Source organism: Mesoplodon mirus, assembly GCF_964341445.2.
Source record: "Mesoplodon mirus genome assembly, chromosome: 3".
Lineage (NCBI taxonomy): Eukaryota > Metazoa > Chordata > Mammalia > Artiodactyla > Ziphiidae > Mesoplodon > Mesoplodon mirus.
The window spans coordinates 164215697-164241540 of record NC_138978.1 but is presented as its reverse complement, the minus strand read 5'-3'; positions in this window follow the sequence as shown (position 1 = coordinate 164241540).

Genomic DNA, 25844 nt, shown 5'->3' with positions numbered 1-25844 from the left:
GCTGGGCCCGTGAGCCATGGCCGCTGAGCCTGCACGTCCGGAGCCTGTGCTCTGCAACGGGAGAGGCCACAACGGTGAGAGGCCCAAGTACCGCAAAAAAAAAAAAAAAAAAAAAAAAAATCAACATTCTGGTTGCCAAATAAGAGTGAGCAACAAGAAATCTCAAGTTTATGAAGTATGAAACCAATATTGATCTGGGGATGAAATGAGTTGTTACATGTGACACGTGGAAAACATTTTGTAAAATATTAAATTTTTATACAAGATATAAAGCAAACAAGTTTTTTTCATTAAGTATAGTTGGTTTACATAAAGGGAACAATTTTTAATTGAGCTCCTTGAAAGCAACAACCATTTCTTAATCTCCTTTATGTTTGCAGTACTTTGCACAATGCCACACTTTTAGGCACTTAATACATGCTTATCACTGAATTGTTGAATGAGCACTCGGTTACCTAGTATCAATTTTCCAGATAATTGGAAGTATCTCTAAGCATCAGGTTTTTGATTTTTGATTAATTATGTTTACGGAAATTTTTTCTATTGTCATTTTCATAATATCCTTGTTATTCTCAGAGCATATGAAAATCAGTGAGTTTGGAGAAATCTATCAATACTGCATTCTACATTTATAACAGTATCTGAAGAAAATAGCAAAAGGCCCTTTAAGAAGAATCTTGGAGGGAGATGAAAGTATCTTAGGTAATTGAGGTGATTTTAAGCACTTATATGCAAAATAACTTTCACTTTTCCAAAGAGCTTCAAAAGTGAGTGACAAGGCATTTAATAGTAGCTGCTATAGCAGCAAAAGGAGTATTTTAGCTGATCCATCAAATTGCTGCCAACACACCACACTGTCTGGTTTTTGTTATCATTTCTGGTTATTTGTTTTATGTGGGGTAAGGTAGGACAGTGAAGAGGAAGAACAAAACTTGAGTCCTGGCAGAGAATAAGACCAAGCAAACTAAATCCGAAATGATCACTCCTCTGCGAAGAAAGAAAGAATCTATAACTGCCCTACAAACCAGTTTGAGGGCTCGTTAGGAAGTCAGAGTAACAGATGACTCTTCCTGCTGGTACAGCTCGCATGAAGAGATAATATTTAACATCCAGAAGCTGCTGGAGGGCTGAGGGTGGAGAGCTGAATACACAAACAGCTATGTTTTCACAGAATAATAGACAAACAGTATATAAACAATATAAATACCATGCAGGACTGTGCTGAAAATGTAAAAGTAGCCCCTCACAGTTAAAATGCTTTATCCAATAGTTTGTCAGTGCCTTAAGAATAGAGGCCGTGTGTCTCAGTAGCTCAGTTGACCACTACATCTAGCACAGAGCAGATACTCAGTACATTAGGAAGGTAGGAAGCCAGGAGCCCCCCAAGCTGTGTGGGAGAACTCCCAGCACATTACAATGCAAAGCCACAGCCAAAGATGTTAAGGGGTCTTGCACCTACTTTCCTGCCTAAGTATACAGCTGCCGGGCATAATCTGATCCTTTTTTCTGACTAGCTCAGTACTGCCTTTATAGATACTATCGTCTACCAAAAAAGATGTCTCCCAAGAGTCTTGAGGTGCGTTGTAGTTTGCCTTTTCATTGAATTCCCCCAGATAGCTCTTTCTGACTGTTGCAGTTGCAGTTAACTTTTATCAACCTCAGAGATGGACTTTGGCCATTGATATATGTGGGACATATTAACCTTCTAGTCTATTCCAAGAACTGTGTAAGATTTGCTACATAACTTATTTGCTCCAACACTCATGGAATCATAGAATTTCAGAGCTGGGATTGCTCGTCAAGATAATCTAAGCAAAGTGCTTCGTTTACAAGTGAGAAAGCGGAGGCTCAGAGGGAGATTGGCCCAAGGTCACAGTGAGGGTTAGTGGCTGAAGTAGCATTAGGATCTGTTAGGATCTGGCTTTCCTGATTTCATGTTCGATTCCCTTTCTTTCGAGCTCTTTGGATTTCACTCAACACTATACAAAACAATAATATTTCACATTTTCATAGTACATCACAGGTTTCAAATCACTGTCACCCAAATTGTTCTATCCTGCCAGGGATGAGAGTGATAATAATTATTGTTATAACTGGCACTTACTGGTAACTTACAACAAACAAGTTACTAAGTGCTTTTGCATTATTTTATTAGTCCTCACAATAGTCCTATTACTAGGATACTATTATTTTCACTCTTTTATAGATCAGGAATGCAGACTTAAGGAAGTTAAGTAACTTTCCCAAGGCCACACAGCTAGGAAATGGAGCAGTTTAGAAGCCTCCTAATTGCCTGATGCCAGAGCCCGGCCACCCACTGTGCCCTCCCTTACAAACGTCCTCTGCAGCAGACAAAGAAGGTATTGTACCGTACATTTTAAAGCCATGCTTTTTTGCTTGTAGTTTTAAGTTTAATTTTATAGGAATTTTACAGTACTTCAAGCCTAGAAAATAGATGAATTCCCTGAAGAGAAGAATAGAGAGAAAGCAGCCTCCAGGGATGCCTGCAGTTAAGACCCAAGAGCAGGAAGAAAAGTTAACACATAATTAGGAGTACTACCCTATTCATTATAGCCACAAACTTGAAAATGTATTGATTTCATTTAAATTTAAAGTGTAGTGTGTAAGACTAAAACTATGATTATGTAAAGTAGTTTTCACACACATTCACATCTACACACACACACACACGTGAATAGAATTTTAATGAAACCTGCTGACTGGGTTGCAGGTACCAGCAGGCATTTGGGCTAAATTCCTGGCACCCAGATGGACTCATTTGGAAGCAGTGGTGACCTGAACAATGTCTGCCATAGCCTCCAAAACTAATCACCAATATTTGATGCAGGAATCTATTTTCCATCTTAAGCCATCATTATGGAACCAGTTTACAAGTTCCCAAGCAGTCTGGCAACTTTATGAAGCCTTTCCAACCCCACCTCCCCAAGAGAGAACAAACCCTTCCCTTCCACATGTTTCCCCCCAAGAATTTTATAAACCTGGATTAACTCACTAACCTCATTGTTCAGGTGGTATTTATCTGTTTATCCCAACAGCTAAGCCGTGAGCATTGTGGATGTTTCCAATGATAACATATTGAAGAGAAAATAATTTAGGCCTTGGAATCAGATGTACCTATGCTGGATTCCTGGCTTAGCCACTCAGTCATTGTGACCTTGGGAAAGTTATTTAACCTCTCTGAGCCTCCATTTTTTCACCTATAAAACAAGCATAATAATAGTTGTGAGAATTAAACAAGATAAGCCAGTACATTGCAGCCCTCAACAAATGGCAGCTCTTATTATGAAGACAGTCCCTGCCCTTGAACCTTTCACCAGCTAGTGGAGAAAGGCACACAAAAAATACGCTCCTAAGGGAATTCCCTAGCAGTCCAGTGATTAGGACTCTGCGCTTCCACCCCAGGGGGCACGAGTTCGATCCTTGGTCGGGGAGCTAAAATCCCAGAAGCCACGCGACGTGGCCAAAAAAATATAGGCTTCTAAAATGCCTGTGAAATGTCCTGTGATAGGGGGCTGCAAAGGGGGCTGTGAGAGCACACAGAAGGTCAACCTACCCCACTTGTAGAGCATCATTTCAAGAAAGTCTCCCAGAAGAGGGGTGAGGAAGAATTAGCCAGACAGAGGGCACAGCTAAACGTGTCCCAGGCAAAGGAGTGCGTGAGAGATAACATGGCATGCTCAAGGAATTATAGGTGGTCAATTATGACGGAAGTTACGGTTTGAGTTGGAGAATGGTGAGGGATGAGACTGGAGAAGATGGTGGTGTAGAAAGAGCGTAGGTATTGGAATCAGACAGTGAGGAATCCCAGCTTCACCACTTTCCAGCCAAATATCCTCAACCAAGTGACCTCTTTCTGAGTCTCGGTTTTCCCATTTGTAAAATGATTGTGATTCCATGAACTAGTGTATGTAATGTGCCAGGCACAGAATGTACATTTTTTTAAATGATAGCAGGAATTATTTATCTCTGTTTATCTAGGATGAGCTTAATGGTTGGCCATTTCGATTGAGTCGATGGAAAGATGAATGAATGGGTAAATTCATTCACTTATTAATATTAGTATTTATTAGACACCATCCTGGTGGCAGACACTGTTCTAGTCACTGGGGATATAGTAGTGAACAAGACAGACAAAAATCCTTGCCCTACTGGGACTTGCAGTTCATGAATTGAGATAGAAAGGGGGCCACTGGTGTCTGTGAGGGGACAGTCTACTTCATAGCCCATGTGGCTCCAAAGTTATCTGATAAAAAGCTAATAAACTGACAAAGCGAGTTTCCAAGTTTCCAAGAGGTCTAGATGTGAGTCCCACCTCCTAACAAGGAGGAGGCTCTTGTCCCCTCCCTTAATTGCTTCTCACTTATCAACCCCCAGCTTCCTGTTGTGATCCAGGGGAACTGGTGAGTTGTGTTGTTTTGGCAGGAAGAAATGTCAAGGAGGGCTCAATTCATTCCTGGGCTCTAAGTCTAAAGAGGTGGCAAGCGGAAACAGGACAGCAGCTCACACAAAAAGGCTATGGAGAGGGAGATTTGCCTATCTCAGCAGCCGTGTGATAAGTGAGCTCAAATACCTTGTGATGCGCGGAGGTTTTACTTCAGTAGCAGGATAATCATATTCACATGTGTATTTCTCATTACAAAAAGGGTTCCCCAGGAGATTTCATTTAATTCTCAGAAGGGCTCTACAAGGTAGGAATTAACCCCATTTAATCCCATCCCTTTCCTTTAAATTAACTCCCCCTGTCCTGTGGTCTATAGCTACACCCAAGCTTCCATCATAAACAATACAACAAAAATCTTTGTCCATCTCTCATCCCTCTCTAACCAACGCCCTATTCATCTCCTCCTAACAGCCAAGTCCACTGAACATTAAGAATATGCTTGTTAGATAGAACTACCATATGATCCAGCAATTCCACTCCTAGATATATACTCGGAAAAAAACAAAAACACTAATTGGAAAAGATACATGCACCGCAATGTTCATAGCAGCACTATTTACAATAGCCAACATATGTAAGCAACCCAAGTGTCCATCAACAGATGAGTGACTAAAAAAGATTTATAGTGGAATATTACTCAGCCATAAAAAGCATGAAATTCTGCCATTTGCAGCACCGTGGATGGATCTAGAGGATATTATGTTTAGTGAAATAAGTCAGATAGAGAAAGACAGATACTGTATGATATCACTTATATGTGCAATCTAAAAAGTAAAACAAACCAGTGAATATAATGAGAAACAGATTCACAGATAGAGTGAGCAAACTAGCAGTCACTGGTGGAGGGAAGGAAGGGAGAAGGGGCACAGTAGGGGGAGGGGATTAAGAGGTACAAACTACTATGTATAATATAAATCAGCTACAAGGATTTTTTTTTAATAACTTATTAATTTTTGGCTGTGTTGCGTCTTTGTTGCTGCGCGCAGCCTTTCTCTAGTTGCGGTGAGCAGGGCCTGCTCTTCGTTGTCGGGCTTCTCACTGCAGTGGTTTCTCTTGTTGCGAAGCACGGGCTCTAGGCGCGCGGGCTTCAGTAGTTGTGGCTCGTGGGCTTAGTTGCTCCGTGGCATGTGGGATCTTCCCTAACCAGGGCTCGAACCCTTGTCCCCCTGCATTGGCAGGCGGATTCTTAACCACTGCGCCACCAGGGAAGCCCTACAAGGATATATTTTACAAAGAATTATAGCCATTATCTTGTAGTAACTTTTAATGGAGTATAATCTGTAAAAATACTGAATTACTGTGCTGTCCACCTGAAACCAATATAATATTGTAAATCAACTATACCTCAGTAATAATGCTAATAATATAAGGAATATGCTCAGTGACTCTGTGGCTCTCCTTCCGTTCACTCTCCACTGTGCTCTTGCCCTAAATGCCACTGGTCCAATGGATGCTTGCCAGCCAGTCCCCATTGCAGCTGGCCTCTTGCAGCATTTGAAGCCAGTCTCTGCTGGTTCTCCTCCTACTTCTCAGCCCACTCCCCAGGTTTGTTCTTAGATTCCTTTCCTCTGCCACTACTTTTTTTTTTTTGCGGTACGCGGTCCTCTCACTGTTGTGGCCTCTCCCATTGCGGAGCACAGGCTCCGGACGCGCAGGCTCAGCGGCCATGGCTCACGGGCCCAGCCGCTCCGCGGCATGTGGGACCCTCCCGGACCGGGGCACGAACCCGCGTCCCCTGCATCGGCAGGCGGACTCTCAACCACTGCGCCACCAGGGAAGCCCTGCCACTTCTTTAATGTTGTCAGCCAGGGTTCTTTCTACCATCCTTCTCTCTCTCTCTCTAAGTGAACTCTCTTTTTTCTTCAAAATCCTGCCCAAGCTCCTGATTTGGGAGCCCTTCCCTAACCATAGTCTCACCACTTCTCACTTTCTCATTCTTCTCTCCCACCTCCAAAACATACACAGTCCCCTCCTCTCGTTTTCCTGGGAACTCTTCGGTAGCTTCAGTAAAGCACATCCCACGTTGTGTCGTGCCGGTACATGGGTCTGTCTCCGCAGGAGATTACACAAAACTGCAGAGTGGAGCCAGTGACTTCTCTATTTTTGCATTCTCGGTGCCTGGCACAGGGCCTGGCACATGGTAGACAATAAGATTCAGAGGCGTTTTGCAAGTTCTCAAGAATCAAACAGCTAGGAAGTGAAAAGGCAGGACCTCAACCGTAGTCTTCTGACTTTAAAGGATATAGTCTCTCTGCCTCAGCACAGAAATGAACGATGTTCCAAGCATTTTACTGTAAGTGCCTCAACCCCAGCAATTTATATATAACAAGGGGCAAGGTGGCAGGAAGGATTTCCTTTTCCCCACAAACACTGCCCCAGCTACCAGGTGTGGAAGGATTGTTTGGTATTTGTAGCCTTCCTTTTGCAAACTCCAGGATGAGAAGGAAGAAAAAATAAAACTCACCTCCCATCTCTTCCTCCCAGTGGACAATCACCCCCATCACTTCCCTTTTGAGCCAGGAGGCAGGAAGCCTATCCTAGCTCATGAAATTCCCCACTTGAGAGGAGTAGGGGGTGACTTAATAAGACACTTTGTAGCTGGGTCAGCCCTGAGTATGATTGCTGCCATCCTGAAGTAATGCTCCCGAGGAAACCTTCAGAAGGTGGTTACAGATGTACCTAGGAGGAAAGAAACTTCCCCTTTCCTCAGGAATAAACAAGTTTCTAGGGAGATGCTCTGAAATCAGATGATGTGTGCATTTGCCAATTACAAGCTCAAGTTCCACCCAAATACACACAATCAAAGGCTTTCCCAAGGCCGTCATTACACACACAGGGCCCTCCTGCTGTTTGGGCAGCATTTTAGTACTGCAGTGAAGCAAGATAAATGTCATCAAAGCAGCAAGGTAAAGACGGACCCATCCAGCAGTGCCTTTTCCAGACCTGATGACTCACTTTGCCTTGTCTTTTATAATGTCGCAGTCTGAGAGGGGGAGAAGGAAATGAAGAGGAAAAGAGTGGGCTGTGTTGTACATGTAATTTGTTTCCCCTTTTCAGACGGCTTTTTAATGAGCTTTCTCATCAAGGGCACTGTGAGCCTATGCTTAAAGTTTTCCGGACAAGCAAATGAGCAGGACTGAAATCAGATGGCATCAGGCCAGCACCTCATGTTTTGTTTTAAAGATATAGTAAGGGGGTGGGGTAGTATGAAAGAAAACATCGCTATTTGTGAGAAGAGAGATTTGATAACTCTTTAGTCCAAGATAATTCGGAAATGAATGTTGTGGTTTTCCCCACTCCCCATGAAAATTCTACTGTTCATCAATTATTAGAATATTAGTGTGTATCTGTGATAGCATTTCTCTGTTCAATCGGTTCCCATGGAGAGAAGTAACTGTCCTGTGCTATCCTAACCCTGGGTTCATATTTCTGATAAGGTACTCATCACATTGCATCAGAGATAATGTACCCTCTAGGCTCTGATCCCCCATGGCGTAGGCACTCAACCTCACCTAGCCTCCTTTATATTTCCACAGTCCAACACAGTGTCCGGATACATAGACACTCAATAAATGTGATTTTACCATTTAAGTGGATTCCTTAGGTGCTGTTAGTACATGAAAAAGTACATAAACTAATTAGACCTAAGTACTAGACTGCAAATCAGAGTAATTTATCACCTTGCAAGGTTCAACAAACATTTTAATGTGCTAACAGCCCCTAATTAAAGCAACAGCCTTCAACTGAAATTTTCAAGAGGACAGAAGAAAAGTACAGTCAGCCCTCTGTATCCATAGGTTCCGCATCTCCAGATATGGAGGCAGACTGTACCACACCAGTTTATATAAGGGACATGAGTATCCGTAGATTTTGGTATCCACTGGGGGTGCTGGAACCAATTGTCCCCTCTCCCACTCCCCCAGGATACCAAGGGATGAATGTACTGATAGGGATTCAGAGATACAATTTTTTCTTTTTATCATTGATGGATGTTATTTGGTTTCTGAGTAGGAATTAGCTCCTTCACAATAGAGAACATGATGTGGGTTTTGCTCTATGTATCTTTCTAGTGAGTTTGCTTAACAGAGCATAAGTATAGAATGCAGGAAAGCAGTTTCTAGCTGTTGCCTATGCTTGAACTAGTTGTCCTGCAATCCTTCCCTCTGCTTGTACGGCATAAGGCATGCCTCACTTGTGATGATTCCAGGTACCTCCAGAGATGATGTACTGATATACATGAACAGTCTGACACAGTGTTGGCCACAGAGTGTGTGCTCAATAAAAAACAGTCACCCATTGCTGGGAAGGGCAAAAAAGAGGAGAGGGGCTACCCTCCATTAGATTGGAGAATAGACATCAAGAGAAGGTAACACAATCCTCCCTAAAACATCTTCTCAGTGGTCTAGCTAAAAATGCTGCTGACTGTTTTTGTGTTTCCTGGACTGTATTTCATACCAGAGGTCTAGGCTATCTCTGTGTCTCCCTCTTTCTCACTCATGTCCATACTTGAATAGTCAGCAAGGAGTCAGTGATCCACCCCTACAAGCAGAAGAATGAGACTGGGTGTTCTCAGACTACATATCTGGAACATTTTCTTTGATGGGCATCACTTAGTTGGTATTTCACAAAGTATGATCTGTGGACTGTGCATCAGATGCCTGAAGGTGCTGATTAGAAGGATTAGTCTCCCAGCTGGCATGGCATCCTGGCATCTGTCATTTTATTAGCCCCCCCCCCACCATGGATTCTGCTTCCTGCTGAAGTTCAAGAGCATCTGGCCTTGGCTTCTGACATAGTGGCACCTTGGATCACTAGAGGGCACCCTGGAACAACATTTTCCCCAGGCTTCGGGCTTTCTGCCAACCGACCAGGGCTGTGGCGCCCTCATACTTCTGGGCTACAGTGTCCAGGCCCATCCTGGAACCACAGTTTCCTTTAAGAAACAATCCATTGCCACATCACCAAATAGATCTACCATGCATTTCTACAATGGCCCTGTAATAAATTCAGTTTCTAAAGAAAAAATTAGACTTTAAGTCATCCTTGTGTATATTCATTAAACACAAATTGTGAACATTAGGTATTAAAAGGATTGATAAAAGAAGTCATATTTCCTACTCTCAAGAAAAATGTGGGAAAGATAAGGCATAAATATAAAATATTTGAAAATAATTAAATAATGGTAAATTAATTTTCAAATTAATAAAAAATAGAATAAATTACTAAATGTCACACAAACAGATGCCAATATATGCACAAACAAGGAACTCCACCGGTGGCCCTGAGCTGACTGGGAAAACTGCACACCGGGATCCCTGGGAAGGCATCATGGAAGAGGAGAAGGGGGGTCCAGGGTGGCCCAAGTACAACATATGTCTTTTTAATTCAGGGCTCTTCCTCGTGTCTCAGCAGACAAATAAACATGCAAACACGAATCTGGGAAGGACCACTGGGACTTCTTTTGTCGTGTTGGCATAATGCCCATTTATTCAACGAACCCTTGCGGGGCACTACCACGTACGTGCCAGGCACTGGCCGTGCACTGGGAAGAAAACAGTGGGCAAGACAGACACCTTAGTGCTGCCCTTGGGTGTTTACATCCAGCAGGGAGACAAATGAATGCGTAATTACAAAGTAGTGTGTAAGTGATAGGTTTAGTAGGAGGTTTGTGGGAGCTCATAGGGGAGAAACCTAACTCCAAGTCGTGGTGGTGAAGGAAGGCTTCCTGGGATAGAAATGTTCAATGAAAGAACTTAAAGGATGCGTTAGGAGCAGCAACAAAAGGATGTTTGAAAGTTGGGGAAGAGAAGAAGCAGATATTTGAGGAACCGAAAGAAATTCAGTAGAGAATTCAACTGGGAGAGTTGGGGAGGGAGGGAGGGCAAGGGAAATGTGCTAAACAGCGTTGGGGGAGCAGTGCAAGCCGAGGCCAGTGAGTGAGGAGCCTTGTAAACCTTATTGGGGATATGTGGACATTATCCTAAGGGTACTGGGGAGCCATTGAAGGATTATGAGCAGGGATAGTGCCATGATCAGATCTGCATTTTAGGAGGCTCTGCCTTTGCCAGGGCCACTGTTAATAAGCCAGTAAAGAATCAGTCTCTCCCTTTAACTGGATCTCTCCAATTTCCTTCCTCCATCCCCAGTCACCAGCTCCCCAGGAAACCCTTTTAAAGCAGAGGTGTCTTTTTAAGGTCAAGCTTCACAGGCCAGATAGCAGAGGAGACAGGAACAGCCCAAGAGGTGTGATTGTCACAAGCTGGACTGCTCTTCTCGGTGTACCCTGTGGTCCTCATAAAAGGTAATCTCCGGCAAAGTAGACAGGGAGGCGGGGCCACGCTGGATTGAAAGGGGGAGTGGTCTGAACCCCATTTCCTTGGCTGGACGCCTTAAGCAACACCCTTGAACTGGTTAAAGGCAGTACAGAGGAGAAACAACAAACTTGTGAGTGGTGTAGAAAATTTATGCAAAATGTACAGAAGCCTATCTACCTAGGGAACTGCTGTTTTATTATGCTTATTACTGATTTAGGACTTTGGCTTGACCTGCACATCAAAACTCTTAATCAGGCCTCTCATCCTTATCTGCACGGTAGCCAAGACGCAGGTGGTGACAGTCAACGTTAATGAGTAGAAGAAGCAGCACAACACTGATGCAGCTGATTGAACTTTCCAATTAAAGTCCAGTGCCATGATTGTTTGCCTACAGAATAATGAGTTTTGTTTTTGTTTTTGTTTTTTTAACCAACACCACTCAGGTCCGTCCCAAAGCATCCTGCACTATATCCTTATTCCCTAAAATGGAGGTTGTATGGGGAACAGGCCTTCGAGTAATACAGGTTCCTCAATTCCAGCCTCTGTGACAGAGAGGCCTCATGCCCAGTTTCCTTTCCTTCCGAGTAAGGAAGAGTCTGTGTGCAGGGCCTGGAGCCTCTGGGCACAAAAATAGACTATCTGAGCGTTTGGATTTTCCTTTCCTGACAGTGAACTTACTCAGGAAGAGGCACTTAAACAAGACTTTTTTTTTTCCTCTGTGTTTTTTCAAAAAACACATTTAATGGGGGGAGCAAAATTGTTATGGAGAGAAGACTTTTCAGCCCCCTCTTCTTTGTTCCCTAAACAGGCTCAGGTGAGGCAGTCCTTTTGCCCTTAATTGCCTTTTCTGCCTGCACTCCCCACCTCCAGCCCACTCCCATCCCCCATCCCCACCCCCAGCAATCTTCCAGACCCCTTTGCTCAGCACCCACCAAGTCCTAAAAACCCTACCATCTCTTCCGTTGTTAGGCTTGTAACTGAGACTTCCCACACAGTGATATGAAGAGACATATGATTCAAGCATCCCCGTTTCAGAAATATTATTATAGTCACAGGAAAAAAATAGGGGCCTGCTCCATGTCTGTCACCTGAAATAAACTCCTAGTTCCTTCCCTACTGCTCCCCAGATGCTCAGTTCTGAAGATGATTCCAGCTGATTTTGCCAGCCATCCGCAAGACTCCTAACCCCAGCTAGTGGCTGAGGGAGAGGGAGGAGAAAAAGGGGGCCTCCGAAGTTGGCCACCTCAGGGTATGTGAAGCACATGCTCGTCACGTGGAGAAAAATGTGCCAGGTAACCTCTAAGACTCCCTTGGGAGTCCAAAGTTTGTGTCTCTTTGCAGAGCCCAGAACAGCCTGTCTGTTCTCCTCTCCCTGTTGTGTGCCTGGCGCTTCCCCAATGAGATATCTCCTGGAAAAGCTTTTCCTCTGACGGGTGGGGAGCTTTTGTTCTCTGGGAAATATTGTACAGCTAATTAAGAGCATTGTCCTGGGAAGGGGAAGGTTTCAGAGACTGTTTCCAGCAGGGGTGAGTGCCACTGCCTCTGATCGCTGTCATGATGCTCTTGATCTCTCTGCCCAGCTGGGCTAACCATTTTGGGGGGAGATTGTGATAATGCCCAATAAAGTAAAAATAGATATGTGAAGTGAAATCTCCCTCTCTCTCTCTCTTTTTTTTTTTCCTTCGGTACGCAGGCCTCTCACTGTTCTGGCCTCTCCCGTTGCGGAGCACAGGCTCCGGACGCGCAGGCTCAGCGGCCATGGTTCACGGGCCCAGCCGCTCCGCGGCATGTGGTATCTTCCCGGACCGGGGCACGAACCTGTGTCCCCTGCATCGGCAGGCGGACTCTCAACCACTGCGCCACCAGGGAAGCCCCTCCCTCTCTCTCTTTTTAAAAAACCATTTTTCTGCAATGAACTGAGTTTCTATTACTAACTCATTTCAGAGAGGGACCCTCTGACACTATGATTTTCGACCCCCACCCATCTGGTAGAAGCTGGAGGTCTCAGGACTAAAGCCATATTCTGTCTCACCCCTTTTCCTACATAACAACACATAACACGCAAACATGCAGCTAAAGTAAAATTTCTAGCAACGATTTTGATTTAGCTGTTGGTTGTCAGTGTAGAAGTAGTTCGACAACTCTTAGTTCTTGATTTGAAAAACAAAAGAAGCATATTTCATGGCATTTATAGCAACAGCACCACAAAGGTCTCAATATCTCATATAAGCTGTGATTGTCCCCATAGTGGCAAACCCAATTAGAATCGAACTTTGTGGAGGCAGCATTCTGCACTTACCTAGTTTGCTCTCTCTGGATTCTAGAATTTGTATTCCTTAAATGTTACAAATATTTATTGAGCATTTACTATGTGCTCAGTGTTCTGGGGGCTTGGAATACATTAGGAAACAAAACAAGTACAGATTCTGGCCCTGTGGGGCTTATATTCTAGCCAGGGAAGATCAACAATAAACAAAACATAGTAAATAGATTATATATTGAAAGGTGATAAGTTCTTTGGAGAAGAAAAGGAAAAGTAGATCAGAGTAAGAGCAACTGGGAGAGCTGGGGTAAAGGGAATGGGCTAGTCAGAGTAGCCATGAGGAGGTCATTGAGAAGGTGGTACTTGAACAAGAACGTGATGGAGGTGATGGAGTTGTCCATGTGGATGCCTCTGGAGGACAGCTTTTCTGAAAGAGAGAAGAACCAATGCAAGGGACCTGAGATGAGAATGTGCCTAGAGCAGCAAGGAGGCCACTGTGACTGGAGTAGCAGAGTATAGGAGGAGAGGGCAAACAGGTGGCAGGTTCTAGGTCAGCAGAGCCCTGAGTGCCAAGGTCAGAACTTTATCTTTTACTCTGAGTGAAAGAGGGAGCCACAGGAGGTTTGGGAGCAAAGGAATGAAATGATTAGACTTAAATTTTAACGGAATCACCCTAGCTGCTTGGTAGAAAAAAGACTGTGTTAGGGTATCAGCAAAAGTGATGAATCCTAGATATATGAACACATTTTTTTTTTCCTGGATGTATTTTGAAAGCAGACAGAGCCAACAAGATTTGCTGACAGATTGGATGTGAGGTGTGACAATAAAAGTTAAGGATGATGCCAAGGCTCTTGGCCTAAACAAATGGAAGGAAGAAATAAACATCACCTGAGAAAGGAAAGGCTACACCAGGGTCACCTGGGGTCCATTTGATCCGAGTAACTTTTCTGCGTTCTTATCCAAGTGGGCAAATCAGAATCACATGGTGGCAAGTTTGCCAATTTCACTTGCCCAAGAACCTCGGAGATTCTGCTTTAGTAGGTCTGGAGTGGGGCTCAAAAATATGTTCGATGTACACTTTAGGTTGAGAACCACAGAATTGTAAAATAATATTTGGTGGGTTTTTCTGTTTAAAATTCTGGACTTTATAATGAAACAAGTGAAAGGATTTATAGAAATTCTCCCACTCTCTGGGATGAACTACAGGTCCTCCTTTCCAAATTTATTTCGAATGAACTACGTCTAGCTTACAAAACAGTTAAAGCTTAAGCATACAGAAATGATAAATGATATAGAATGAAGCTGTGAGGTTAAATTTCGATCTTTTTCACTAGAAAATCGGTTATGAGATAGTTCTATCCTGAGTCTGTTTAGGTTCCTTTGATGCTTTTCTAGTGTGGGCTAAACATCAAGCCAGTTGCCATCCCTCCAGCAACAAACAAGAAGATGGAACTCCCTGGTGGTCCAGTGGTTAGGACTCCGTGCTTTCACTGCTGTGGGCCCGGGTTTGATTCCTAGTCAGGGAACTAAGATCCCGCAAGCCCCGCAGGGTGGCCAAAAGAAATTAAAAATTAAAAATAAAACAAGACGACAAGGAGAGTATCTCTGGGGAAGTTTGGAGGATGGTTAAAAAGTGGCATGATGGTATCCTCAACTCAGACACTATATGTAAACATTAATCTAAAGGGAAAGGCTACAGATCCAGATTTAAAAAAACTGAGACTCGAGGAGGCCAAGTTCACTTGGTTACACGCAACTAACAATTCAGTGATAGGACTGGGCTTCAAAGCGACAAATCAAAGGCCCGAGTTGCTGGTTCCCAGGGTTGTCAGCACTTCCTCGTCACAATTGGTTCACCAAGAATTGGAATCCTTCAGTGAAAGGAAAAGTTGCATAATGAAGCAGTATTCAATGGGAACCTTCTATTCAGTCTGATTCCCAGCCGGATCATTCTTTTATCCTGGATCATTTTCTCCAACTATTTATTTCTGTGCAGTGGTGGTGGGAACATTGACAACAAAATGGCACCTTCTTCCTCAATTTTGCTGCTCCCTGTGTGGATGACTCCCACCTGCTGACAGGAACGAGCCTCAGCTTCTTCGTTCCCCGAGGAGCTGGAGGTGGATTTTAACTTGCCCCTGCCCTCCCTGTCATCATGAAGACTGTCAGCTTAGTTCTGATTTAAAAACAAAAAAAGAAAGAAACAAAGCAACTCCACAAACCTTTATTACTCAGCAGGTCACTAGAGGCAGAGGGAGTGCAGCTCAATTCTCCAGGCTCACGTGGAGGGCCCAGTGCTGGCAGCTGAAAAGCCAGCTTTTGACTTGTAAAACAGCAGCTAAATTGGCGGCAGAGGCTCTTAAGCAGGGAGGACCAAGGGCTCCTCTTTTTGTGTTCAACCTTTACGCTGAAAATATTCTTTTTTACTGGGTGGAATATCCTCTTGATGACTTTTATCTGGGGGACACAAAGTCCTGGTCTTGTTGAAATCAAGCATTTATTTGACCTGAAAATTAATGCTCACGTCCAATGATATTATAGAACAAATGAATGTAATGTGCTGTTCTTATTACCAATAGGCTGTGATTGTGAGTTGTTGCTTCCTTTACTCAGTAAGGACCATAGGCTGGCCCTTTCTTAGGCTTTTCCCCACCCCAGACATTCTGGAGGACAGACATTCGCAAAACGGCTGGTCCAAGAATAAGGATTGTTCAGAGAGCAAACGTGAGTAGTTACATGTGATTTAAACCCCTAACCTTATTTTCCTTAGCACCTTGCTCTATGACACCAAGACAGTGACCCTTTGGCATAGGGATCTATGGAATCTATTTAGATGTAGCCGATCTTGGGAAATAACTTTCTCTGGAAGCAGGACGCAGGTTACTTTCCCACTGTGTGGGAATATTTGACCTTCACTTGCACACTCATTAAATGGCTAGTGATTGAGCATTTTTGCCTCTCTCCTGGAGTTGCTTTGGGATATTGGGAAAGGGGGCACAATTCAAGAGCAAATTGCTCTGATTAATATTGTATTTATAGTTCAGTCTATCAAGGTCATTTCCCTAGATGCCCGCCTTCCTTTATGAAGACAGAAATACTGTGTCAGTGTCTCTATCCCTAGAAGAGGCAGGAGGCCAGTGAGGAAGGCACACAGTAATAAGAGTGGGATGCACATGTATTTATATACATATGTATACACACATACACATATTTGGCAATTTGGTGCCATGCACATGTCTGGTCCAGCTTTTTCTCCTACTCTGAAACTTCTCTTAGGCCACCTTAGTTCCCTCTTCGACTGTTTCTTTGGAAACAAACCCACCTCTGTTAAATAATTTTATTCTGCTTCTATCTCTCCCCTGATCAAACTAAGCATCTGGTGGCACTACTTTCGTTATTAAAAACTGACTTTTAAATCACAAAAGTTTGTGAAGTCTGAACTAAGGTCTAGCTTCTATGACTCTGGGAGGGAAAGCACCCTCAGAACACAGCCCTTCCCTTGAGCTGGATGAGTGAGATTACAGGTCTGTGACACTGGCAGAATGGAAGGCCCAGTAGTCTTAAATTACTGGAAAACAAGTTAAAACAGTTACCTAATGTTTCCTTGCTTTTAACAGTCACATTTGTGTAAAGAAGACATTACCTCAGGGTCAGTCATGACACCTTCAAGAACCTTGAGGTGTCCTGTTTGATTCAGACCTCCCTCCTCTAGAGAGTATAATTCCCTGAGCACTTGGGTAGAAATAGAATGACCTCATTTCCAAAAAGCTCCAGGTGACCAGCGACCATATTGGTGTAATTTGTATGCATGGTGCTTAGCTTATTTATTATTCACTCTTGGGTTAACATTTTAGATACAAACAAGTTTAGATACAAACATTTCCTTCATGTATTCATTTCATAAATATTTAGTGAGTAGCTCTACGGAAGTAAATGATACAGTACCTGCCTTCAAAAGTAATAACAGCCTTCTTTTGAATGCTTGCTATGTTCCAGGCGCCATTCAAAATGCTTTACTTAGCTTTTTTCATTTAATCTTAACAACAGTTCTATGAGATAAGTACTTTTTCATCTCCATTTTGCAGATGACAAAACTAAGGCACAGATTAGCAAGTCATCTAATGTCACAAAATTAGGACATCACAGAGTTTGATTTTGAATCCAGGCAATCTTGCTCCAGAGCCCGAATTCTTTTTTTTTTTTTTTTTTTTTGCAGTATGCGGGCCTCTCACTGTTGTGGCCTCTCCCGTTGTGGAGCACAGGCTCTGGACACGCAGGCTCAGCGGCCATGGCTCACGGGCCTAGCCACTCTGCGGCATGTGGGATCCTCCCGGACCGGGGCACGAACCCGTGTCCCCTGCATTGGCAGGCAGACTCAGCCACTGTGCCACCAGGGAAGCCCCAGAGCCCAAATTCTTAACCAGTGTACTTGATTGTCATGGTCTCAAGTGCCTTGGGTCTAAAGAGAGAAAACAGACAACTGTTCTATGATTGAAGGAAGTGTAGGAAATCAGAAAGTATTTAAAAGATATATTGACTCAAGCTACCCATCACTATGACATACATTTTTAGCCAAATTCCCTGCTTTGCTTGAGACTCAAAAGCATGCCTGGGAGAGTACTTCAGCCTAATCCACAATAGGTAGAAACATGCAGGCATATAAATTAGTGGAGGAGAAACGATGTTGCAGAAGAGACGTTAGTTAGGTCGAGACTAAGGACAATCTGCTAGCAGAGAGTCCAGTGTCAGTTCATTGAGGCCAGAGAGAAGACTGTATGGGGGTAGAGGGGACAAAGGAGAGCTTGGTGACAGATGGCCAGGTCACAAGAGGCCACACATGCCATGCCAAGAAGGTAGGGTTTTATCTTGAAAATTTTGCACTTTAGAAAGATCACCCTGGCTGCAAGATGGAGAATGGATTTGAGAAGGACAAGACTGGATGCAAGCAGACCAGTCAGGAGATGCTGGCAGTAATCCTGGTTAGAGGAGGTGGGGGCTTGGCTTAGTCAGTGGTAGAGGACATGAAAATAAGTGAGTGGATTCCAGAGATAGTTAAAGGTATGACCATCAGATGTGACTGAAAATGGGGTACAGATTGAGAAATGAAAAGGACCCTACACAGAATTCCAAGAGAAAGGGATGGCCAATGGAAGAGGAGCTTAAAAGAAGTACAGCCAGAGAGGTACAAAGACAATCCAGCCAAGCAAAGAAAACAGTTCAAGAGATGATGAACAACAGTATCAAACGCTGAGAGGGGAGGAGATAAATGGAGTGAGCAGTGTCCCTAGGATTTTGCAATAAGGAGGTTACTGGTGTCCTTGATGATGCAGATAGAGAAAAACATTGATAGCATGAGCTGAGATGTGGTGAGGGTGAGGAGTGTGTGGGAGGTAAAGAACTAGTGACACCAAGTGTAGACAATTCCTTAAGACCTGTGGCTGAGAAGGGGAAGAGAGAAAGAACAGAGGCCATAAGGGGGTGCTTGGTTTTTTTTTTTGTTTTTTTTTTTGATTAAGTTGGGACAACCATTTGAAAATATTGATGAAATGAGTTTGTTGGGAGGGAAATGTGGGCAGTGAAGAGAGGAGGAGAAAACAATACATTCCTGAGAAAGTGGGAGGGTTTGGGATCCAAAGGACGGGTAGGGGCTTTAGCCGTAGAGAAAAGGAAGAGGACTTCCATCGTAACCAAGTAGAAGGCGGATGGGATATGTCTGGTGGGAGCCAGGCTGCAGGATTTGGGTAGGAATCTGAGGTGCTTATCTAGGGTGGCGTATACTTTCCCTATCGGTGGGTGTTGAGTCAATTGCTGAGAGTGAAGGGGAAGTGACATGTGTGGGTGGGAAGGATGGCTGCAGATTTGCGGAGAGAGAAGAACATGTGAGAGTCGCTTTGGAGCATGGAAGGGAACGTATTACAAGGGTCTCAGCTGGGTCTGGAGTGACGTTGAAGAACCTCCCCCACTGTGATGTCTGCTTTTAGCCAAATTCCCTGCTTTGTATGAGACCCAGGAGCTTGCCTGGGAAAGTGTTTTATCCTACTCCATAAACAAGTTTGAAACATAGGTGGATATGTCAGCTACTTGACTGGACTTAGAATAAATAGGTATTTCTTGGAATTAATATTCATTAATGATTCATTTTAGGTGCTATATTTTGCTGTGTATATGCAGACTCCACAAATCCCATCTTTTCATTAGATTCTAATATCACGACATTGGAATAATTGGTATAAGGAGGTGGTATTGCCTGATAGTTAAAAGCACAGGCTCTGGAGTCAGTCATACTTGAGGTTCAATCCTGATTAGGCTACCTACAAGCTACATGACCTAAAGCAGGATAACTTTTTGTCTGTAAAATGGGGATAATAAGAACATTTATCTCATAGGGTTTTTAAAGGAGATAATGCATTTGGTGGAATAATATTTTTGATATATTAACTTTTAAGTTATTAGCAAATTCTCTTCCTGGAACTGTTCCTTGTGGTCTACTCCTTGAAGTACAGTGGGGGAGGGAGGACAAGAGAAAAAAGTATCTGCCTAATTGAGGAGCCCCAAAACCCATTAAGGGGGCTTCCCTGGTGGCGCAGTGGTTGAGAGTCCGCCTGCCGATGCAGGGGACACGGGTTCGTGCCCCGGTCCGGGAAGATCCCACATGCCGCGGAGCGGCTGGGCCCGTGAGCCATGGCCGCTGAGCCTGCGCGTCCGGAGCCTGTGCTCCGCAATGGGAGAGGCCACAACAGTGAGAGGCCCGCGTACTGCAAAAAAAAAAAAAAAAAACCCATTAAGAAGATTATGCCAGGCAATCAATACATCTGAAGCCAATAACAAGAGAAGGGTTGTCTCACCCAATCAAAAAATGGGCAGAAGACCTAAATATACATCTCTCCAAAGAAGACATACAGATGGCCAAGAAGCACATGGAAAGCTGCTCAACATCACTAATTATTAGAGAAATGCAAATCAAAACTACAATGAGGTATCACCTCAACACCAGTCAGAATGGGCATCATCAGAAAAGCTACAAACAACAAATGCTGGAGAGGGTGTGGAGGAAAGGGAACCCTCTTGCACTCTTGGTGGGAATGTAAATTGATACAGCCACTATGGAGAATAGTATGCAGGTTTCTTAAAAAACTAAAAATAGAACTACCATATGACCCAGCAATCCCACTACTAGGCATATACCCAGAGAAAACCATAATTCAAAAAGGCACATGCACCCCAATGTTCATTGCTGCACTATTTACAATAGCCAGGTCATGGAAGCAACCTAAATACCCATCAACAGACGAATGGATAAAGAAGATGTGGTCCATATATATAATGGAATATAACTCAGCCATTAAAAGGAACAAAATTGGCTCATTTGTAGAGGTGTGGATGGGCCTAGAGACTGTCATACAGAGTGAGGTAAGTCAGAAAGAGAAAAACAAATATCGTATATTAACGCATATATGTGGCATCTAGAAAAATGGTACAGATGAACCGGTTTGCAGGGCAGAAATAGAGACACAGATGTAGAGTACAAATGTATGGACACCAAGGGGGGAAAGTGGGGCGGGTGGCGGTGGAGGGGGGATGCACTGGGAGATTGGGATTGACATATATACATATATTAAAAAAAACATTATGGCAGGCTGGTAAAGGCTAACCAAATAACCTCATCAAGGGAAAATCTACAGCCTTCATCTGGGTAAAGACAATCAATTGAAACACTTGCCCTGACAGGGAGATTAATTTTGCTTTTCCAAAAGTGTGTTGTGAGCAACCATACTTCCAGGAGATGCTTCCCAAAGGAAGAGCCCTGGGGAAAACTAATTATGGGAAATGCTATCATTCACAATACATATTAGCATAATAAAAGTCTGTAGTAAAGAAAAAAAAAAGAGAAGGGTTATCTCTGGGCAATTGATTTTCCCTGAAGAGTAGAAAAGATTCCCTCCATCCTGGAGAGAAGGAAAAGGAGCTGAGGGAGTTTCCTGGTGGTCCAGTGGTTAGGATTCGGCGCTTTCACTGCTGTGCCCCTGGTCGGGAATCTCAGTTCCCCGCAAGCAAGCCACATGGAGTGGCCAATAAAGAAAAGGAGCTGAAACAGAAGTGTGTGTGTGTGTGTGTGTGTGTGTGTGTGTGTGTACAGGGAGGAGGGTGTCACTGGAGAGAAGTCAAGACTTACCAGAACCAAGCCCATAGGAATGAGGGATAACTCAGCAAGCTCTCTATTGCTGGACACTCTGCCGGTCATCCATCGTTCTGTAACAATTTACCCCCACAAGTAGCAGTCAAAGGAAACAAACACACGTTGATTATTTCGCAGTTTCTGAGTGTTAGGAATCTGGGAGTGGCTTAGCTCAGTGGTTCTCACTCAAGGTCTCTCACACGATTGCAGTGAAGCCATTGGCTGGGCTGCCATCATCTGAAGACTTAATTGGAGCTGGAGAATCTACTTTCAAGCTCACTTACATGGCTGTTAGCATGAAGCCTCAATTTCTCACCATGTGAGCCTTTCCATCAGGATGCTCAAGACACAGCAGCTGGCTTCACCCAGGATAAGTGATCTGAAAGAGAGAAGAGAGAGACCAAGACAGAAGCCACGGCGACTTCCCTGGTGGTCCAGTGGGTACGACTCCGAGATCCCAGTGCAGGGGGCCCAGGCTCGATCCCTGGTGGGAGAACTAGATCCCTCATGCGTGACACAGCTAAGGAGCCCATATGCCGCAACAAAAAAGCCTGCATGCTGCAATGAAGGAGAGCCTGCGTGCCGCAGCTAAGACCCGGCACAGCCAAAAAAAAAAAAAAAAGAAAGAAAGAAAGAAAGAAACATACAGAAGCCACAGTGTCTTAATCTTGGATGTGTCATCTAGGATCACTTCTGCCCTATTACAAAGATCAACCCTGTTACAATGTGGGAGAGAACTGTACGAGAACGTGAATACTAAAGGTGAGGACCATTGGGGGTTATTTCAGAGCCTGGCTATCAAAGACACTGTGAGGCATTGGTTGGAACATCCAGGCATGAGTGGGAGCAGACCATGACTTCCCTGGAATTGTGATCAGCATTTATGGCTCTGCCAGCTCAACTTCCTTTTGGCATCATTTGAGGACTTTACTTCCACAGCAGACTTCCCCTTATTTTACAGGGCCTTCCAGCAGGGGTGATGTCCACCATGCTCTGAGACTGGCTCCTTCCTGCTTACCCTGTGTGTGTGACCCCCACCTTGCCGTGAGCCCCAAAGCGGGAGGCCTGGATTTATTCATGGGTGTGTGTACTCAGGAAACTCCCTCACTCCCCAGGATAGTAGTTAAACATACTGCAACTTCATAATAACAGCTAATCTTACTAGATGTTTATCAGACACTATGGAGTCTTTCCGATGAGGAAATTAAGGCCCAGAGAGATTAAGTAACTTGGTGAAGGTAACAGCTAACAGGTGGTGAAACCAAGATTTGAATCCTCTAAACCTGGTTCTAAATCCATGATCTCAATCTCTGGTTCTATATATTCAGCACAGAGCCCAGCATTAGTAAGTATTCAATTAATGTTGGTTATAATTATTAATTTTTCTCATTGGAGTAAAAGGTAAATTTCTACATTCAAGAAGCTAAAATATCACTCAGCCATAAAAAAGAACAAAATAATGCCATTTGCAGCAACATGGATGGACCCAGAGACTGTCATACTGAGTGAAGTCAGACAGAGAAAGACAAATATCATGATATTGCTTACATGTGGAATCTAAAAAAAGGGTACAAATGAACTTATTTACAAAACAGAAGTAGAGTCACAGATGTAGAAAACAAACTTATGGTTACCACGAGGTAAGGGGGGGAGGGATAAATTGGGAGCTTGGGATTGACATATACACACCACTCTATATAAAATAGATAACTAATAAGGACCTACTGTGTAGCACAGGGAACTCTACTCATGCTCTGCAATAGCCTGTATGGGAATAAAATCTAAAAAAAGAGTGGATATATGTATATGTGTAAATGATTCACTTTGTTGTACACCTGAAACTAACACAACATTGTAAATCAACTATACTCCAAAAAAATATTTTTTAAAAATCAAAAAAAAAGAAGCTAAAGAATTGGTGTAGTCATTTTAAAAGGTAAACTGTATGTTTTTGTTACTTAGTTACTCTCATTGACAACCCAACAAAGCTTATATAAAGTCATATTTACCAAATAGCCATTTTTTAAAAGTACGTTTATTTATTTATTTTTGGCTGCATTGCGTCTTTGTTGCTGCGCGCCGGCTTTCTGTAGTTGCGGCGAATGGGGGTTGCTCTTCATTGTGGTGTGCAGGCTTCTCATTGCGGTGGCTTCTCTTGTGGCAGAGCATGGGCTCTAGGCTCACGGGCTTCAGTAATTGTGGCTTGTGGACTCTAGAGCACAGGCTCAGTAGTTGTGGCGCACGGGCTTAGTTGCTCTGCAGCATGTGGGATCTTCCCAGACTAGGGATTGAACCCGTGTCCCCTGCATTGGCAGGTGGATACTTAACCACTGTGCCACTAGGGAAGTCCCCCAAATAGCCATTTTGATTGAAGTGCCTGCTGAATTGCTCAGTAGTGGATCTAGATTGGCTATGACTACCATGTGTTTTACCTTCTGTTTATACAGTTTTAATAACCCAAAGTCATTCTTTCAAACATGAATGTCAAGAGCCGTCAGTTCTTCCCTTGACTCAACTGTAATCCACACTGCTGCCTTCCTTGAGGGAACTGGAAGGAATGTGGATTCTTCCAGGTTTGAATATGGCCTCCAACACCAGAGCTGTGTGACCTTGGGCAAGGTACTTAATTGTTGCTGAGCTGCTGTAAAATGGGACTGTTGGGAGGATTAAATGAGATAAGATATGTAAAACACTTAGCATAGTGCTTATCACAGAACAGGCTATCCACAGTTAAATGCCATATTCCTTTCCTTCTCCCAGTAGCGTTTAATTACTCTAGCTGTTGTGGTCCCAGGTCATTCTGATAATGCCAGTTTATCAGATGATATTCAAGTACAGGAGTGCCTAGTGACATCTCTATTTTTGTATTTTGTTTAGAGACAAGTCTAATCTCTCCCACCATATTCCCTGAGAGCAGAGGCTATTTCTTATTCACATTTATATTTTTGTTCCCTGTAGTGCCTAGCAAAATGACTGGCACATAGTATAGAATTTAATACGTATCTGCTGACCTAAACTGAAATCAGAGTATTTGGAAAGGACTGAAACTAAAACATTAAGAAATGCCTGCAATCAGGCTTCCCTGGTGGCGCAGTGGTTGAGAATCTGCCTGCCAATGCAGAGCACACGGGTTCGAGCCCTGGCCTGGGAAGGTCACACATGTCGCGGAGCAACTAGGCCCGTGCATGAGCCACACTACTGAGCCTGCACGTCTGGAGCTTGTGCTCCGCAACAAGAGAGGCCGCGACAGTGAGAGGCCCGCACACCGCGATGAAGAGTGGCCCCCGCTCACCTCAACTAGAGAAAGCCCTCGCACAGAAACGAAGACCCAACACAGCCAAAAATAAATAAATAAAATTTAGAAAAAAAGAAAAAGAAAATAAACTTGTTTAAAAAAAAGAAATGCTTGCAATAAAAGATAAAGTAAATGGGTTTGGGGAGAAGGGAAATTTCTATTTCTAGGAAATAAATCACGTGCACTGCATAGATTTTCATATTACATTTCATTCAATACCCTCCACGTACATCTTCAAATGCAATTAAATAACATTTAATGGTGGCAGAAATAGAGATCATCTTTTGAAAATATTTAATATTTTATTTCATGAGCGTAAATGATATGAACACCTAGTACTGGAGAAATTATACCATTAATCATATTAATGATTTAACTGGTTTCCCAGAGTGTTTCAGTTCTATTATTGCTTAAAGAGAGAGCTCTTAGAGAGAAAAAGAATTTGCTCTAGAGGAAGTCAGTTTATATTCTGCATTCATCTAATAGGACACTTGATAATAGATCCCTGATGGATCCCTGATAATATGAGTGAGACAATGGGCCCAAGGCATTTTATTTTCCTTTCTTTATTGTCTAATCACACCTGAATGACAAAATATCAACCCTGGATCAACCCAACCATTGGATTCCTCCATGCCCACACCTGTCACTTGGCAGCCTGGAGCTGCTGCTTCCTGTTTGGGTGGGCAGGGCTGTGGCTCTTTTTAACCTCCTCGATCAAAGGTACTGTGTTTCATTCAATGGTACATGTCCTGTCAAAGAAATGCCTGCTTAGAGTTACTCAGTTTCCTGGGTATCTCCTGTTTATATAGGAAGTATACATGTTATTAAACTTCTGTTTGTTTTTTCTTTTGTTTGGAAAAGAAAAGAAAAGAAATGCCTGGTCACGGCACAGCTCTTGCAAGCTGAGGGGATGGGGGTTTCTCTTAGAGCAGAGTTCCTTCAGCCGCTTGCAGTGTTGTGGAGATGAAATGACTTTTTTAAGGGGCTGAGACAGATGGGTTCAAGAGCCCAACTACCTTTCTCTTTCTTCAGGTTGTATTGTTGAGTTGGGTCTACCGTTCCAGTCTCCTCCCTCCCTCATGGTGATATTTCTCCTTTCAAGGGTCCCCCTGTCCACCTCTGCAGTCCAGCTTCTGTTGAAGGGGGTGGGGATGAGATGGAGCCCAGGGAGTGGGTGAGGAGGTCTGTCAATGCACATTACTCGGTAATAACTTTTTTAAATGAAAAGTTTATTGGTTTGTTTTTAGGCAGAGTCAAAATGTTCCCATATCAAAACAGCCACTTCAAGGCAGCCACATCAAGATGTTCCTGGCATCAAAATGACTGTGTCA